At 51.4% G+C, this 15771-nt stretch overlaps 1 protein-coding gene across 5 annotated transcripts in view; it reads left to right on the top strand.

Moving 5' to 3' along the window:
- LOC138282337 (uncharacterized) overlaps positions 1–15771 on the top strand; it is a 63212-nt gene that overhangs the window by 39091 nt on the left and 8350 nt on the right. The gene's annotated exons all lie outside the window — the stretch shown is intronic.

Here is a 15771-nt window from a genome sequence, read left to right as displayed (position 1 = left end):
TCTGTGGTGTTGGTTCTCTGCATCTCGAGCCGGGGACGTCTGGTGCAGAGTGTAGTGTCTCACGCTTCCGGCAGGAAATGTGCAATCTTTGGAAGTTGTTTCTTTGTTGCAAATAAGTAGCTGGTTTTGAACAGGGCTCCTGTTCACAGGAGGTTCTTGGTCCTTAGGTTCAGGGCAGTCCTCTGAGGCTTCAGAGGTCTCTGGTCCCTGTCGGATGCGTCGCTGTTGCAGTTTTCTTTGAGTCAGGCGACAGGCCGGTAGGGCTGGGTTGAACGCAGTTGTCGTCTCCGTCTTGTCTGCAGGGCTTCAGGTCAGCAGTCCTTCTTGGTTTAGGTTGCAGGAATCTAGTTTCCTAGGTTCTGGGGAGCCCCTAAATACTGAATTTAGGGGTGTGTTTAGGTCTGGGAGGGCAGTAGCCAATGGCTACTGTCCTGGAGGGTGGCTACACCCTCTTTGTGCCTCCTCGCAGTGGGGAGGAGGGCACATCCCTAATCATATTGGGGAATCCTCCAAACTCAAGATGGAGGATTTCTAAAGGCAGGGGTCACCTCAGCTCAGGACACCTTAGGGGCTGTCCTGACTGGTGGGTGGCTCCTCCTTGTTTTCCTCATTATCTCCTCCAGCCTTGCCGCCAAAAGTAGGAGCAGTGGCCGGAGGGGCGGGCATCTCCACTAGTTGGGATGCCCTGTGGTGCTGTAACAAAAGGGGTGAGCCTTTGAGGCTCACCTCCAGGTATTAACAGTTCCTGCAGGGGTAGGTGAGAAGCACTTCCACCCAGTACAGGCTTTGTTCCTGGCCAGCAACATGTCTGGTCTGTGGCAGGCTGGCAAAAACTAGTCCGCCTACACTAGAATTCTGGTTGGCATTCAGGGGGCATCTCTAAGATGCCCTCTGGGTGTATGTTACAATAAATTGCACACTGGCATCAGTGTGCATTTATTGTGCTGATAAGTTTGATACCAAACTTCCCTGATTTCAGTGTAACCATTATTGAACTGTGGAGTTCATGTTTGACCAACTCCCAGACCATATACTTATGGCTACCCTGCACTTACAATGTCTAAGGTTTTGCTTGGCCACTGTATGGGCATAGTACTTATGCCCTCACCTGTGGTAGAGTGCACCCTGCCTTAGGGCTGTAAGGCCTGCTAGGGGGTGACTTACCTATGCCACAGGCAGTGGGAGGCAGGCATGGCACTCTGAGGGGAGTGCCATGTCGACTTAGTCATTTTCTCCCCACCAGCACACAAGCTGTGAAGCAATGGGCATTAGGGGCAATAGGATTAGGGATGTGCCCTCCTCCCCACAGGGAGGAGGCACAAAGAGGGTGTAGCCACCCTCCAGGACAGTAGCCATCGGCTACTGCCCTCCCAGACCTAAACACACCCCTAAATTCAGTATTTAGGGGCACTCCAGATCCCAGGAATCAGATTCCTGCAACCTGAAGAAACGAGGAGGACTGCTGACCTACAAGCCTGCAGAGAAGACTGGCGACCACAACTGCTTTATCCCCAGCCCTACCGGCCTGTCTCCAACTTCGAAAACCTACAACCAGCGGCGCATCCATCAGGGACCAGCGACCTCTGAAGCCTCAAAGGACTGCCCTGGACTAAAGGACCAAGAAACACCTTTGAACAACGGCCCTGTTCAAAACCAGCTACTTCTTTGCAACAAAGAAGCAACTTTCAAAGACTTCACGTTTCCCGCCGGAATTGTGAGAATTCACACTCTGCACCCGACGCCCCCGGCTCAAGATCCAGAGAACAAACACTAGAGGGAGGACTACCCGGTGTCTGCGAGCCAGTGAGTGACAAGAGACGACCCCTCCCTGAGCCCCCACAGCGATGCCTGCAGAGAATCCAGAAGCGCCCCCTGACCGCGACCTCCAACAAGGGTCCGGCGCCTGGAACCAACACTGCACCCTCAGCCCCCAGGACCTGAAGGAACCAAACTTCAGCGCAGGAGTGACCCCCAGGTGACCCTCTGCCTTGTCCAGGTGGTGGCTGTCCCAAGAACCACCCCCTGTGCCTGCCTGCACCACTAGAGTGACCCCCAGGTCCCTCCATTGAAACCAGACGCCTGCTTTGCACACTGCACCCGGCTGGCCCTGTGCTGCCGAGGGTGTATTTTGTATGCCTACTTGTGCGCCCAATCCTCCCTCCCTGCCCACCCTCCATCCCCCCCCAGTCTGCCCCTAAGGACGCAGGTACTAAATTGCTGGCAGACTGGAACCGGAGCACCCCTGTTCTCCATAGGCACCTATGTGTTTTGGGCACCACTTTGACCTCTGCACCTGACTGGCCCTGAGCTGCTGGTGTGGTAACTTTGGGGTTGCCTTGAACCCCCAACGGTGGGCTGCCTATGCCCCAGAACTGAGACTTGAAAGTGTTTTACTTACCTCCTAATCTAACCTTTACTTACCTCCCCCAGGAACTGTTGATTTTTGCACTGTCCATTTTGAAAATAGCTTATTGCCATTTTTACAAACACTGTATATGATAGTGCTTTTATTCAAAGTTCCTAAAGTATCTAAGTGAAGTACCTTACATTTAAAGTGTTAACTGTAAATCTTGAACCTGTGGTTCTTAAAATAAAATAAGAAAATATTTTTCAATATAAAAACCTATTGGACTGGAAAAAGTCTTTGTTCCTCATTTATTGCCTGTGTGTGTACAACAAATGCTTAACACTACTCTCTGATAAGCCTACTGCTCGACTACACTACCACAAATAGTGCATTAGTATTATCTGATTTTGCCACCATCTTACTTGTAAGGGGAAACCTTGGAATTTGTGCAGACTATTTCATACTTTGAAATAGTAAACACAGAGCCAACTTCCTACACATGGCCCCAGAGGTTCACACTCTTACTAAAGTCTTCTGCCCACCTCCAGGACCATAGGTTTTGTGAATCCTAAGGACTTGCGGTTCATACTCCCTATCAGTTGGTGGATACTGCTCAGAACTCCGAGGCTACAGCTCACTGTTAGGTGCCTTTGGATTCCAGCTCATCTTCTGATCACCTGATTTCATTGGGCTGACTGGATAAGAACCAGTTTTTTCATCCATACAATGTGAGTCATAAAACTTCTTGGTACTAGAAATTGTTTATCCTCCAAATCCAGAGGGTAAAGTACATTGCGTATTTTGTTCCTCATCAGACAACCACATGAAGTCTTGTGTTTTTCCTTCACTTTCTTTTGCCTGTCATTGAAAGTATTACTGTTACAGAAGCGGCAGCCTCCACTTCATATGTTCTGGAGAACGTAGCAAGGGTGAAAACGACACTTTGTGATTTCATACCCGAAACGCCCAAAAAAGGCTCAACCATGTTGTCATTCTAAAGTCTGACCTAAGCAGGGGAAAAGGCTGTAGAGTGTTGTTTGCTGCCCCCAGTTCCCATCTCAACCAGACCTGTATTTTCCTACTTGTATCTTGTTGTATCATACAAAAGTTAAGTACTTCGAAATGGACTGAGGTTTACCTTCCATTAGAGAAACCTTTCAAAAGTCTGTGTATGGATACCTACCTTCCATAAGCCACTACTTTGCCATGCAATCATCCACAACATTTTAGTTCCACTACTTGAGGAAATCGGCGTAGTGACGTCCGTTCTTTTCTGTGCCACACGCTGATGTGGAGAAGAGATACCCTGTTAATTTTTTAAGTGTATTGGACCCTTTTGTCTGTTTTTTGTGTTGACCCTTGGCGCATCATGATGTCCCCGAAGAACGGGTTCAAGCCTTGCGAGGCCTGTCACCATATGATGTTTGGGACAGATCGGCATCCGGTCCGTTTGTTTTTGTAGTGCAACCCGAAGTTGTGCTTTGAGTGCCAGGCCATGCACCCGAAGGCTTTGAGGGAGCGGTCCCTAAAGCTCATGAAGGCCCGACGCTCGACCCTGCATCGTTCATGGTGTCACTCATGAGGAGTGTCTTGAGATTGTTCGCGGAGTCACCACCACTCATCATCATCATATTCGTGTCATTCAGGTCAGAGAAAGAAGTCGTCAAAGAAGGCCAGGAGTTTTCCAACTTCACCGCATCGCTCAGCCGATGCGACGTGGGAGGAGTGTCCTTGCTGTGCTCCGCACCTCCCCAATTTTCCGTGATCCAGGGCGACCCTTGCCAAACTCAAGGAGTTTTGAGGCCATACGCCTCATATTTGGTCATTCTGACCCTTCTGTGGCACCTTCGAGGCCTAGGGGTTCATATGAGGGCCCTTTTGGTTCCACGCCAGCGTCTTTGGCCTCTGCCCCCAGTGGTCCCTCCGGATCCTTGCTGACCCTGGTCGTGCCATCGCGACCTTCCCCGACACCAGCTAGGTCATCAGTGCGTCTGACATTGGTGGTGCACACGATCGACGTTGACCCAATTCTTACCCACGATGACCCGGAGAAAGAACGGTGCCTGCCGACGCTGCTTCTGACTTCGATGTGGTTCTCACCCCAGATTGGCTGTGGACCCTTATTACTATGGGTACAAATACAAGGAAGGATAGGAGGGGACGCTGGACCCTTTAGAATACCAGCTAGATAACCCTGATTTTGACTGGGCACAGGAATAGGGTGAAGCTAATGGTCTAGATACTTCTCCAGATGCTGGCATGCATTCTCCTCCTACCGTGGCTACGGCGGAGGGAACCTCTTATTCTGTTGTGGTCAGTAGGGTGGCTGAGGGCATTGACATGGAGCTGTCCACTGTAGCGGTCAGGTCGAATCTCCTGACGGAGGTGCTTCAAGCTGGGGCTTCTACCGCCGAGCCTCCCCTTCAATGAAGCCCTCATTGATGTCCTTCCGGGTACTTGGTCCAGACCCAGAACATGGGCTCCTGTAAACAGTAGAATTGCTCGCCCCCATCAGCCTGCTCCAAACGACCCTAAATTCCTGGCCCAACACCCCTCACCTGAGAGCCTTTTCATCCAGGCATCATTGTCATCTAGTGCATTACTTTCCACTCCCCCGGATAGAGAATCAAAGACCAACTTGGTAAGAAGATGAGGTTTTCTTCCTCCAGTCTGGCGTTGCGGTCGGTAAGCACTGCATGCCTTTTGTGCTGCTTTAACCACTGCTTGTGGGATACGGTCGTGCAAGTTCTGCCGCAGATCCTGGAGAAGACCCGGGCTAACAACTCCCAAGCCTTTGCTGATGGGAGAGATGCAGCGAAGTTCACCATTCCCTGTGAAATGGACACAACCAATTCTACAGGTAAATGGGATGCGTTGACGGTGGCCTTGAGGAGCCATGCCTGGTTGAGGGCATCTGTTTTTCCAGGAAATGTCCAACAGACCCTCATGGACATGCCCTTTGATGGCACCTGTCTCTTTGGGGACAAGGCGGACTCAGCGCATGAGAGGTTTGAGTGCCGGGCTATGGCTCGATCCCTTGGCCTCTCTGTTTCACCTCACCACCAACTGTCCATATTTTGCCCCTTTCGTGGCAACAGAACGGGCTTCCTGTTGGGTCCCTTTTACAGCCACCGGGGATGCAGAATCCTACAGGCCCATGGGACAGGAAAACACAGGTTTGCCCACTCCACCCTGGTGCAGCCTCCAAACCTTCCTAGTCCGTACCCACCCTCATATAGCAGTTGGTGGCAGGATTTGCATTCATCTGCTCCACTAGGAGACCATCACGACAGACAGGTGGGTTTTGCATATCATACAAAGGGGGTAATCCCCACCGGCCATGCCTCCATCTTACGGTCCCTTACCAGATGATCATCTGGCAATTCTCTGCTAGAAAGTCACAGCTCTCTTCGCCAAAGGTGCCATAGAGAGGGTCCCTGTGCCAGAAGTAGGTTGTAGTTGTTATTCCTGCTACTTTCTGGTGCCCAAAAAAGGCAAAGACTTATGTCCTTCGGGCCCTCATTCTGTTCTGCAAGAAGAAGTTAAAAATGCTCACTCTGACTCATGTCTTGTCTGCCTTAGACCCAGCAGACTGGATGGTAGCGTTATACTTGCAGGGTGCTTGTTTCCATATTCACATCCTGCCTGCCCACGGGTACTGTCTACGATTCCTAGTAGATCACGAGCACTTTCAATTTACTGTGATCCCTTTGGGCCTTACCAGCACCCCTCGGGTGTTCACGAAAGTGATGGCGGTGGTTGCAGCTCATCTGTGCAGGTTAGGGGTTTCGGTCTTCCCCTATCTCGATGACTGGCTGTTGAAGGCAGACACGCCCCAGAAAGTTGTCTCCCACCTTCAGACTAAGGCGAACCTCCTGCATACATTGAGGTTCACTATAAACATGCCAAAGTCTCACTTGACTTCCTATCAGATGCTCCGTTTAATCGGGGCTGTTCTGGACACAGTGCAGTTTCGGACCTATCCTCCCAAAAAGCGAATCAAGAATATTCATGCTATGATTCTGATGTTTCAGCCTCTATCCTGGCTTTCGGTGAAAACAACTCAGAGGCTGCAGGGCCTCATGGTGTCCTGCATCCTTCTAGTGACACATGCCAGATGGCATATGTGGGCTTTTCAATGGGACTTAAGTTCCAGTGGGCACAGCATCAGTGTAATCTCTCCGACATGGTCTAGATCTCGGAGGGGACTGTGAAAGATCTGCTGTGGTGGCTTTGGAATCTGGATCTCTTGCTTCCCCTAACCAGATATCTCAGTAGTGACAGATGCCTCACTACTGGGATTGGGCGGCCACATAGGAGAGGCGTAGATCATAGGCCTCTGGTCTCATGCGGATTCTGGGCCCAACATCAACCTTCTGGAGCTCCAGGGAATCACGCTTGCATTGAAATACTTCCCTCTCTCAAAGGGAAAGTAGTGCAAGTGTTCACAGACGGCACTACTGGCATGTGGTACTGCAACAAACAGGGTGGAGTAGGGTCCTGGACACTTTATAAAGAGGCTCTGTGATTCTGGACATGGCTGGCACATCAGGGCATATCGCTGGTGGTTCAACATCTGGTGTGATCCCCAAGCGTCAGAGCAGACAAATGCAGTCATTGAGTCAGTCGATCTAGAATGGCGTCTACATCTAGAAAAGGTGCAAGGTCTCTTTCACAAATGGGGAGAGCTTTGGTTATCTGTTCGGCTCTGTAGAGAGCACTCAATGTCAGCTGTTTTGCATGTTGAAGTTTTCATGACTGCACTCGCTCTGCAACGCTTTTAGTCTTGAGTGGATCTTGGGCTTCCTTTACGCCTTCCTGCCAATACCACTTCTGGCCCAAGTAATCTTTGTGGCTCCAGACTGGGCACGGAGAGTACGGTATCCAGAGCTATTGAGCATGGCCACCGATCTTCCAGTCAGACTGCAAATTAGGGAGGCACTTCTGGTGCAGCAGCAGGGGATGGTTCTCCATCTGAAGCTGTCCAATCTTCGCTTTCCATGTGGCGATAGAGCGGCAGCAGTTGACGGCTTTTGACCTTCCACACGAAGTCTGTGAGTTTATCTTGGCAACCAGGAGTCCCTCCACCAAAATGGTATACGCTTGTCGGCATCAATTTGTGTCATGGTGTAGAAACAAGTCTCTTGATTTCCTCCACCGACCCTTTTCTGTTACCTGTATCATTAGCTCTTCGGAAGGTATGTATTCCCAGGATGTCGGCTCCGAAAAAGTCGGGGTTGAAGCCTTGCAGGGAATGTGGAGGTTGCATGTCTGTGACTGATCCGCACAACGATTGTCTTTGGTGCCTCAGTTCCGATCACGACTTCCAAGAAGGCGGATCCTGCCAAAAGATGAATACGAAGGCATTGAAGGAACGCGAGGCAAAGGTTTTCTTGGCAAGGTCCAAGGAGGAGAGGAAGCAGCACCATCGGTCCTCTTCTGGAAAGTCATCCCATAAGAAGTGACGTCATCGTGACTCCCGACGTCAGTCCAGAAGTCGGTCGAGGTCTCCATCGTCCCGGCACCAAAGGTCTTGGGAAGTGAGTCCGACTGTGTCCCCCTCAACCTGCGACGCCGCAAACGTCCCCGGCCCCGTCAGTCTTTGAAGTTGTGGATCCTCAGTCATCTGACTTCGCCGGTGCATCCTGAACCTGAAGAGTCCAGCCCGGCACCGGCTCCACAGGCTTATCCTTCGTTCCCGGCTCCGGGTGCGGATCCTGCAGCATTCCTTAATGCCATGTTCCAGATTTTTCAAAATATGGCTCCGGGAGGTGGTGCGCCGGCTGGCCCCACTGGTCCCCTGGCTTTCAATCTCGTTCCAGCTCCATATAAACCGACGCCGTTTATGCCATTTTGTTTGGCTGGAGATTCAAGTCAGGCCCCTCTGCCGACAGTGCAGCCCTCGACGTCGAGGGAGAGACCTTTGATACTGGTGTTGGAGGTGATGGGGTCGGATGTCGGCATCGGATGCGGGTGCCTTCTCCATGGCGCTTATGGATCCATCTGCGGCGTCGGTGGATCCGGAGAACCTGTCATGACGCCTTCCCGGCACCATTCACCGACGTTGCTCTGCTCCATGACTTAGACTTTTAGAGGAGAGGGAATATCAACAGCAATTCCTCGAAGAAGGGGAGATCACTGACCCCCAGGGTGATTTCCCTGGGTTGGACACAGCAAGTGGTCTTGAAACCTCTCAAATATGATCTGCCATCCCCTGATGAATATACAGAGGAGGCAGCCTCTTACCAATCTTATTAGGAAGGCCGCAGCATTTATGGATCTTCCTTTACCGACGGCGCAGGTGAAGACCAACCTTTCGACTGAGGATTTGCATTCTGCTACAGCCGTGGTGGATCCTCTTTTACCATTTAATGAAGCCCTGATGGATCCGATCGAAGAGGTTTGGAAGAAGCCTGTTTTTTTCTTTGTCTGATAGTAGGTCGGTGGCCAGGCATTATAGATCTGCGCCTGGGGACCCGGAGTTTTTATCCAAACACCCTTCACCAGAGAGCTTGGTGGTGCAAGCATCCTGCTCTTTGAGGTCGGCCCCTGGTTCGTTTCCGGGAGTACCCTCGGACCGGGAATCCAAATGGATGGACCAATCGGCCAGGAAGGTGTGTTCTTTTTGCAGCATGGCTCTAAAATTGCCAATGCAACATGTATTCTGGGCAGGTATATCCATGCCATAATGGATGCGACGAAGACTGTACTTCCGGACATGTGCCAGGATTTGTGTAGTCTTCTTTCGGACGCTCGGGTGGCGGCTACACAGGTTATTCAGACAGGGCTGGATACCACGGACTCTATTGCAAGAGCCATGGGGACTTCCGTTGCCTCCAGACGGCATGCGTGGTTACGCACTTCCGGATTTTCGACAGACGTCCAGTCTATGTTGCTGGATCTGCCCTTTGATGGGGCAAAACTGTTTGGTTCAAAAGCGGACTCTTCGCTAGAGCGCTTTAAAGAATGTAGGGCCACAGCTAGATCTTTGGGTCTGCAGGCTGCTGCTACCCCATTTCGATCGCATGCATGTTTTTGGAAGAGGTTCTTCCTTTCGTGGGAGATCGCAGCAGTCCTCCAGCCTCCCTTATCGCTCATACAGGGGGCGGGGGAGAGTCGGCACAAGAGGTGCCACCCAGCAGCAGCACCCTTCCTCTTCCGCTGGAGGGTTACCTCAAGGAAAGAAGCCCTAGTTCTCTCACCATTGTTTCTTATACCTCTCCGGTAGGGGGAGGCTTTCACTCTTTCTTCCCATATGGGAGTCTATAACAACAGACTTCATCAGTTTGGTGAGGAGAGGTTACGCCCTTCCCTTTCGGGAGATCCCGCCTCACTTCCCTCCCCGTCTTTCCTTTTTGTTCAGAAGATCATCTCTTGCTGTTACAACAGGAGGTTCTCTCCCTATTATTGAAAGGTGCAGTGGGGTTGGTTCCAGAGTAAGAAAGGGGTCAGGGGTGTTATTCCAGGTACTTCCTGATCCCCAAGAAGGATGGTCATCTGAGGCCTATTTTGGACCTGAGGATTTTGAATTGGTTCCTCAAACAGGAGAAATTAAAAATGCTGACTCTATCACAGGTGCTTTTGGTGTTGGACAAGGAGGATTGGATGGTGTCGGTCGGCTTGCAGGATGCTTATTTTCACATTCCCATTCTCAAGTCGCACAGGAAGTATCTCTGGTTTGTGGTAGGATCGCAGCACTACCAGTTTGCGGTCCTTCCTTTTGGTCTTACTTCCGCACCACGGGTCTTCACGAAGGTGATTGCAGTTGTTGCAGCACACCTCAGGAGAAAGGGAGTAGCAGTATTCCCTTACCTGGACGATTGGTTTATCAAAGCTGAGTCTCCGGGGCTTGTGCTGCGTCATCTGCAGCTGACAACCCAGTTGTTGTTCAGTCTGTGTTTTTCAATAAATGTGCCCAAGTCTCACCTAGAGCCCTCTCAACGTCTCCTGTTCATAGGGGCAGTACTGGACACAACATTGAATCGAGCCTTTCCTCCGCCACAGCGGATACGGGACATTCAGGCGCTGGTTCCAATGTTTCAAGAAGGAGCAGTAGTTCTGGTCCTCAAGGTCCTTTGTTTGCTCGGTCTGTTCGCTTCTTGCATTCTGTTGGTCACACATGCACACTGGCATATGAGGGCTCTTCAGTGGTGCTTCCGCAAGCAGTGGCTTCAGCACAGAGGAGATCTCGGGGAATCGATGAGGGTCTCCAGAGACACTGCAGCGGATCTCCGATGGTGGGCTGTGGAAGGCAACCTTTCTCAAGAGAAGCCGTTCTTGCAGCCAACTCTGGTGGCCACAGTGATAAAGGATGCCTCCACCGTAGGGTGGGGAGCTCATCTGGAGGATCTGGAGATCAAGGATCGTTGGTCTCCAGTAGAGCAGAGGTTTCATATTAATCTGCTGGAACTACGGGCGATTCGTTTGGCCCTCAAGACCTTCCTCCCTTCCCTTTGCGGTCAGTCAGTTCAGATTCTGGTGGACAACACAACTGCGATTTGGTATATCAACAAACGGGGGGGTGTAGGGTCGTACCTTCTTTGCAGAGAGGCTCTGCGACTCTGGTCCCGGGTGCGGGACCATCGGCTTTGTGTAGTGGCAAACCATTTGGCCGGGGTCCTAAACGTACATGCGGACAAGCTCAGTCGCTTCTTCTCGGACAACCACGAGTGGTGTCTGCATCCGGATCTAGTTCTTTACATCTTTCGGATGTTTTTTTTTCCCTGAATAGACCTCTTTGCCACTCGAGAATGCGCATTGTCAGTCGTTATGCAGCCTCCAGTATCCGATGCAAGGAGCGTTGGGGGGCGCGTTTCAGATGTCCTGGTGTGACCAGTTGCTTTACGCGTTTCCTCCCATACCCTTGATTCCTCGGGTTTTGAGGAAGATTCGGCAAGACCGGGCCCAAGTCATTCTGAAAGCTCTGGATTGGCCATGAAGGGTGTGGTATGCAGACCTTCTCCGACTCACTGTACCCTCCGCTCCGTCTCCCTCTCAGGGCAGACCTCCTTTCGCAGGGGCAGGTTCGACACACCACCTACAAAGCCTGCAGCTTCATGCCTGGCGATCGAACGGGGCAACCGGAGTTCCTTTTCTCTCCCACCGAAGGTGGTGGACGTTCTTTTATCAGCCAGACGACACTCCACCAAGTTGGTCTATGCAAGTAGGTGGGCTAATTTTGTTCTTTGGTGTGGGGAGAAGAAAATGTATCCCTTAAGTGCCCATCTTTCTGATGTTTTGTTGTTCGCGTTGTCATTGGCTCAGCGTGGTTGTGCTTTGCCCACGGTTAAGGGCTATCTTTCGTCCCTTTCGACTTTTTTTATATCTTCCAGATCAGCCCTCCCTATTCAGATCTCCTTTTGTTGTTCGATTTTTGAGGGGGCTTACTAATAAATTTCCTCCCACGCCTTTTATTATGCCGCAGTGGGACTTGAATTTGGTGTTGACTTCCTTGCTGCCCATTAGGATATTTGTTTTTCAAAACGGTGGCCATCACTTCGGCTAGACGTGTTAGCAAACTGCAGGCTCTTTCTGCTCACCCGCCTTTCACCACTTTTTATAAGGATTAGGTGCTTTTGAGGACCAGGGTGGCTTTCCTCCCCAAGGTGGTGTCTCCATTTCACTTGGGACAATCAATAACTCTCTTGACGTTCTACCCTCCTCCTCATCCATCTAAGGAGGAGGAAAGACTCCATCGTCTGGACCCTAAGAGGGCTCTCAGTTTTTATGTCGACAGGACGAGAGAGTTCCGGTTGGATGAACAACTCTTTATTGGATACGTGAGGAAGGGGAAGGCCGTCCACAAGAGAGCGATCTCCAGGTGGGCCGTTCTTTGTATTAAAATATGTTACTCATTGGCAAAGAAGGATCCTCCTGAGGGGATCAGGGCTCATTCCACCGGGGCCAAGTCAACCTCATCGGCTTTGGCCAGAGGTGTTCTGATGGTGGACATCTGCAAGGCTGTGACTTGGTCTTCCCTCTACACCTTTGTGAAGCATTATTGTTTGGATGCAGAGGTGCGAATGGATGGCAATTTTGCGCGGTCGGTGCTGCAGGATTTCCTGGTTTGACCAGACAGACACCCTCCGAGGTGGTACTGCTTTGGGACTCTATTCATTAGGTGAGGAATCCACAGGTAGTTGTATCCATCAGAAGAGCAAGTTACTTACCTTCGGTAACGCTTTTTCTGGTGGATATATTAGCTACCTGTGGATTCCTCACGGTCCCTCCCGCCTCCCAGTTGTCTGTCTGGTCATACCAGGATCGGCATGGGTGTGAAGAGACGAAGAAAGGGAAGGCGGTGCAGAAGTGTAACATCTCACGATGGGTGCTTCTTTGCATCAAAAAGTGCTACGCTTTGGCTAAGAAGTTTTTTTTTTTTTTTTTTAAATACGTATTTATTTTTATTTATATTTTTGCCAACTTCATAGGGATTCGAGAGGTACCCATAGTTTGTGGGTTCCCCTGGAGGAGAACAAGAATTTATCCCAGACGACTCGGAGAGGCATCGGTCGACTGCACCATCGGCTTCAGTGGGGCCTATTCACCCAAGGTCTGATTCGGACCCTTTTTCCTATGGGGAGGAATTGGATGGATCCCTGGACCATTATGAATACCAGGATGACCATGCTGTGGACTGGGAACATGATTTGGGTGAAGCCAGTGGTCTGGATACTTCTCCTGATGCTGGCATGCTGTCTCCTCCTAGTGTGGCTACGGCGAAGGAAGCAACTTACAGTATCGTGGTCAGTAGGGCAGCTGAGGTGCTTCAGCCTGGGGCTTCTACTTCAGAACCCCTTCTCTCATTCAATGAGGCCCTCACCGATGTCCTTTTGAGTACATGGTCCAAACCCAACACAGGGGCTCCTGTGAACAGGACTATTGCTAGCCGCCATTGGCCTGCACCGACCGACCCAAAATTCCTGTCCCAACACCCCACTCCTGAGAGTCGTGTTATCCAGGCTTCCACTTCTTCAGGCGCATTCCCTTCCGTACCCCAGGATAGTGAATCCAAAAGGCTGGAACAATTTGCCAAGAAGTTGTTTTCTTCCTGCAGCCTCGCACTGCGGTCTGTGAACACTGCATGTTTTTTGTGACGTTATACCCACTCCCTGTGGGTTACAGTTGCGCAAGTCCTGCCGAAGATACCGGAGGAGGCCCGTGCTATCGTCTCCCAAGCAGTGAAAGATGGGAGAGATGCAGAAAAGTTCACTATCCGTTGTGGGCGGGATACGAGAGACTTTCTGGGCAGATCGGTTGCAACAACAGTGGTCTTACGGCGCCATGCCTGGTTATGCACGTGTGGCTTCTCGGGGGATGTCAAACAGTCACTCATGGACATGCCCTTTGATGGCACCCGTCTCTTTGGAGACAAAGCGGACTCTGCCTTGGAGAGATTCAATGATTCCCAGTCTACGGCTCGGACCCTTGGTCTTTCCTCCGCCACTCGCCCACCGCATTCAGCTTTTCATCCATTTCGTGGAACACGGAAGGGGCACCCTGTCATGTCCTCAACCCAGCCATCGTGCCACGCACGCTGGGCAGCCTATGCATGGCCGAGGTCGCGGAATTCCCCGTGGCTGTGAGACGGGGAACCATAGGTCTGTACATTCCACCTCTGCCCCCCACACTGCAGTCTCCAAACCCTCCTAGTCCCGTCACTCCTACCCAGTTAGGGGCAGGATCCGCCATCACCTGCCCCTCTGGGAACTTATCACCACTGATGGGTGGGTTTTGCAGATCATTCGGAAGGGCTACTCCTCCCCACCCTCCTTTGGAATCTGCAGCACCACACATGCCACCATCCTCCCATCATCTTCCGGAGGATCATTTTGTGCTTCTCCACCAGGAAGTCATGGCTCTCTTGGCCAAGGGAGCTATAGAAAGAGTCCCTGTGCCAGAAGTGGGTCGTGGTTGTTATTCCTGCTACTTTCTTATACCAACGAAGGACAAGGGCTTACATCCAATCCTAGACTTTCGGGTCCTGAACTACTTCCTCAAGAAGGAGAAATTAAAAATGGTCACCCTGGCTCAGGTTCTTTCTGCCTTAGACCCATGAGACTGGATGGTAGCGTTGGACTTGCAGGACGCTTATTTTCACATCCCCATCCTGCCTGCCCACAGACGTTACCTACGATTCATGGTAGGTCACGAGCACTTTCAGTTTACCATGCTCCTTTTCGGCCTTACCACCGCCCCTCTGGTGTTCACAAAAATGATGGCGGTGGTTGCAGCTCATCTGTGCAGGTTAGGGGTCTCAGTTTTACTCTACCTCAATGACTGGCTGTTGAAGGCGCCTTCTCCCCAGACAGTCGTCTCTCACCTTCAGACTATGGCGAACCTCCTGCACAAGCTGGGGTTCACTATAAACGTGCCGAAGTCACACCTGACTCCCTCTCAGACGCTCACTTTCATTGGAGCTGTTCTGGATACAGTGCGATTTCTCGCTTATTCTCCAGACAAGCGAGTCCAAGACCTTCAGGCTATGATTCAGATCTTTCTTTCAGCCTCGGTCTTGGGTTTCGGTGAGTGTGAGCCTGCTGGGCCTCATGGCCTCATGTCTCCTGCTAGTACACATGCCAGATGGCATATGCGCACTCTGCAGTGGGACCTAAAGTTCCAGTGGGCGCAGCATCAGGGAAATCGCTCAGACATGGTCCATATCTCGGAGGGGACTGCGAAAGACCTGCAGTGGTGGCTTTAGAATCCAAATTGTGTCAACAGCAGATCCCTCTCCCTTCCCCAACCAGATATATCTATAGTGACAGATGCGTCACTTGTGGGTTGGTGTGGCCACATGGGAGAAGCAGAGATCAGAGGCCTCTGGTTTCCGGCGGAGTCGGGCTCCACATAAAAATGCTGGAGCTCCGGGCAATCAGGCTTAGGTCAAAAACATTCCTTCCCTCTCTAAGGGAAAGTGGTGCAGGTGTTCACAAACAACACTACCGCCATGTGGTACTCCAACAGACAACTCGGTCCTGGACCCTTTGTCAGGAAGCACTACGCCTCTGGACATGGCTGGAATATCAGGGCATTACGCTGATGGTTGAACATCTGGCTGGCTCTCAACGCCAGAGCAGACAAACTCAGCCGCCGACGCACAGTCGATCACGAATGGCGTCTCTATCTGGAGGTGACGCAAGGTCTCAAGTGGGGAGAGCCTTGGTTAGATCTGTTTGCCTCCGCAGAGAACACGCAATGTCAGCTGTTTTGCACGTTGGAATTTTCGAAGACGGCACTCGCTCGGAGACGCTTTTCATCTCGAGTGGAGCTCCAGCCTCCTGTACGCCTTCCCGTCTAGCCCTCTTCTACCCAGAGTTCTCAAGAAAATCAAGTACGACCGGGCCCAAGTTATCTTGGTGGCTCCGGACTGGGCTTGAAGAGTGTGGTATCCAGAGCTATTGAGCATATCCATCCTCCACTCA

The sequence above is a fragment of the Pleurodeles waltl genome, chromosome 2_2 (assembly GCF_031143425.1).
Source record: "Pleurodeles waltl isolate 20211129_DDA chromosome 2_2, aPleWal1.hap1.20221129, whole genome shotgun sequence".
Classification (NCBI taxonomy): Eukaryota; Metazoa; Chordata; class Amphibia; order Caudata; family Salamandridae; genus Pleurodeles; species Pleurodeles waltl.
Note: the sequence above shows the minus strand (reverse complement) of the source record. Positions and strands in the feature narration are given on the sequence as shown.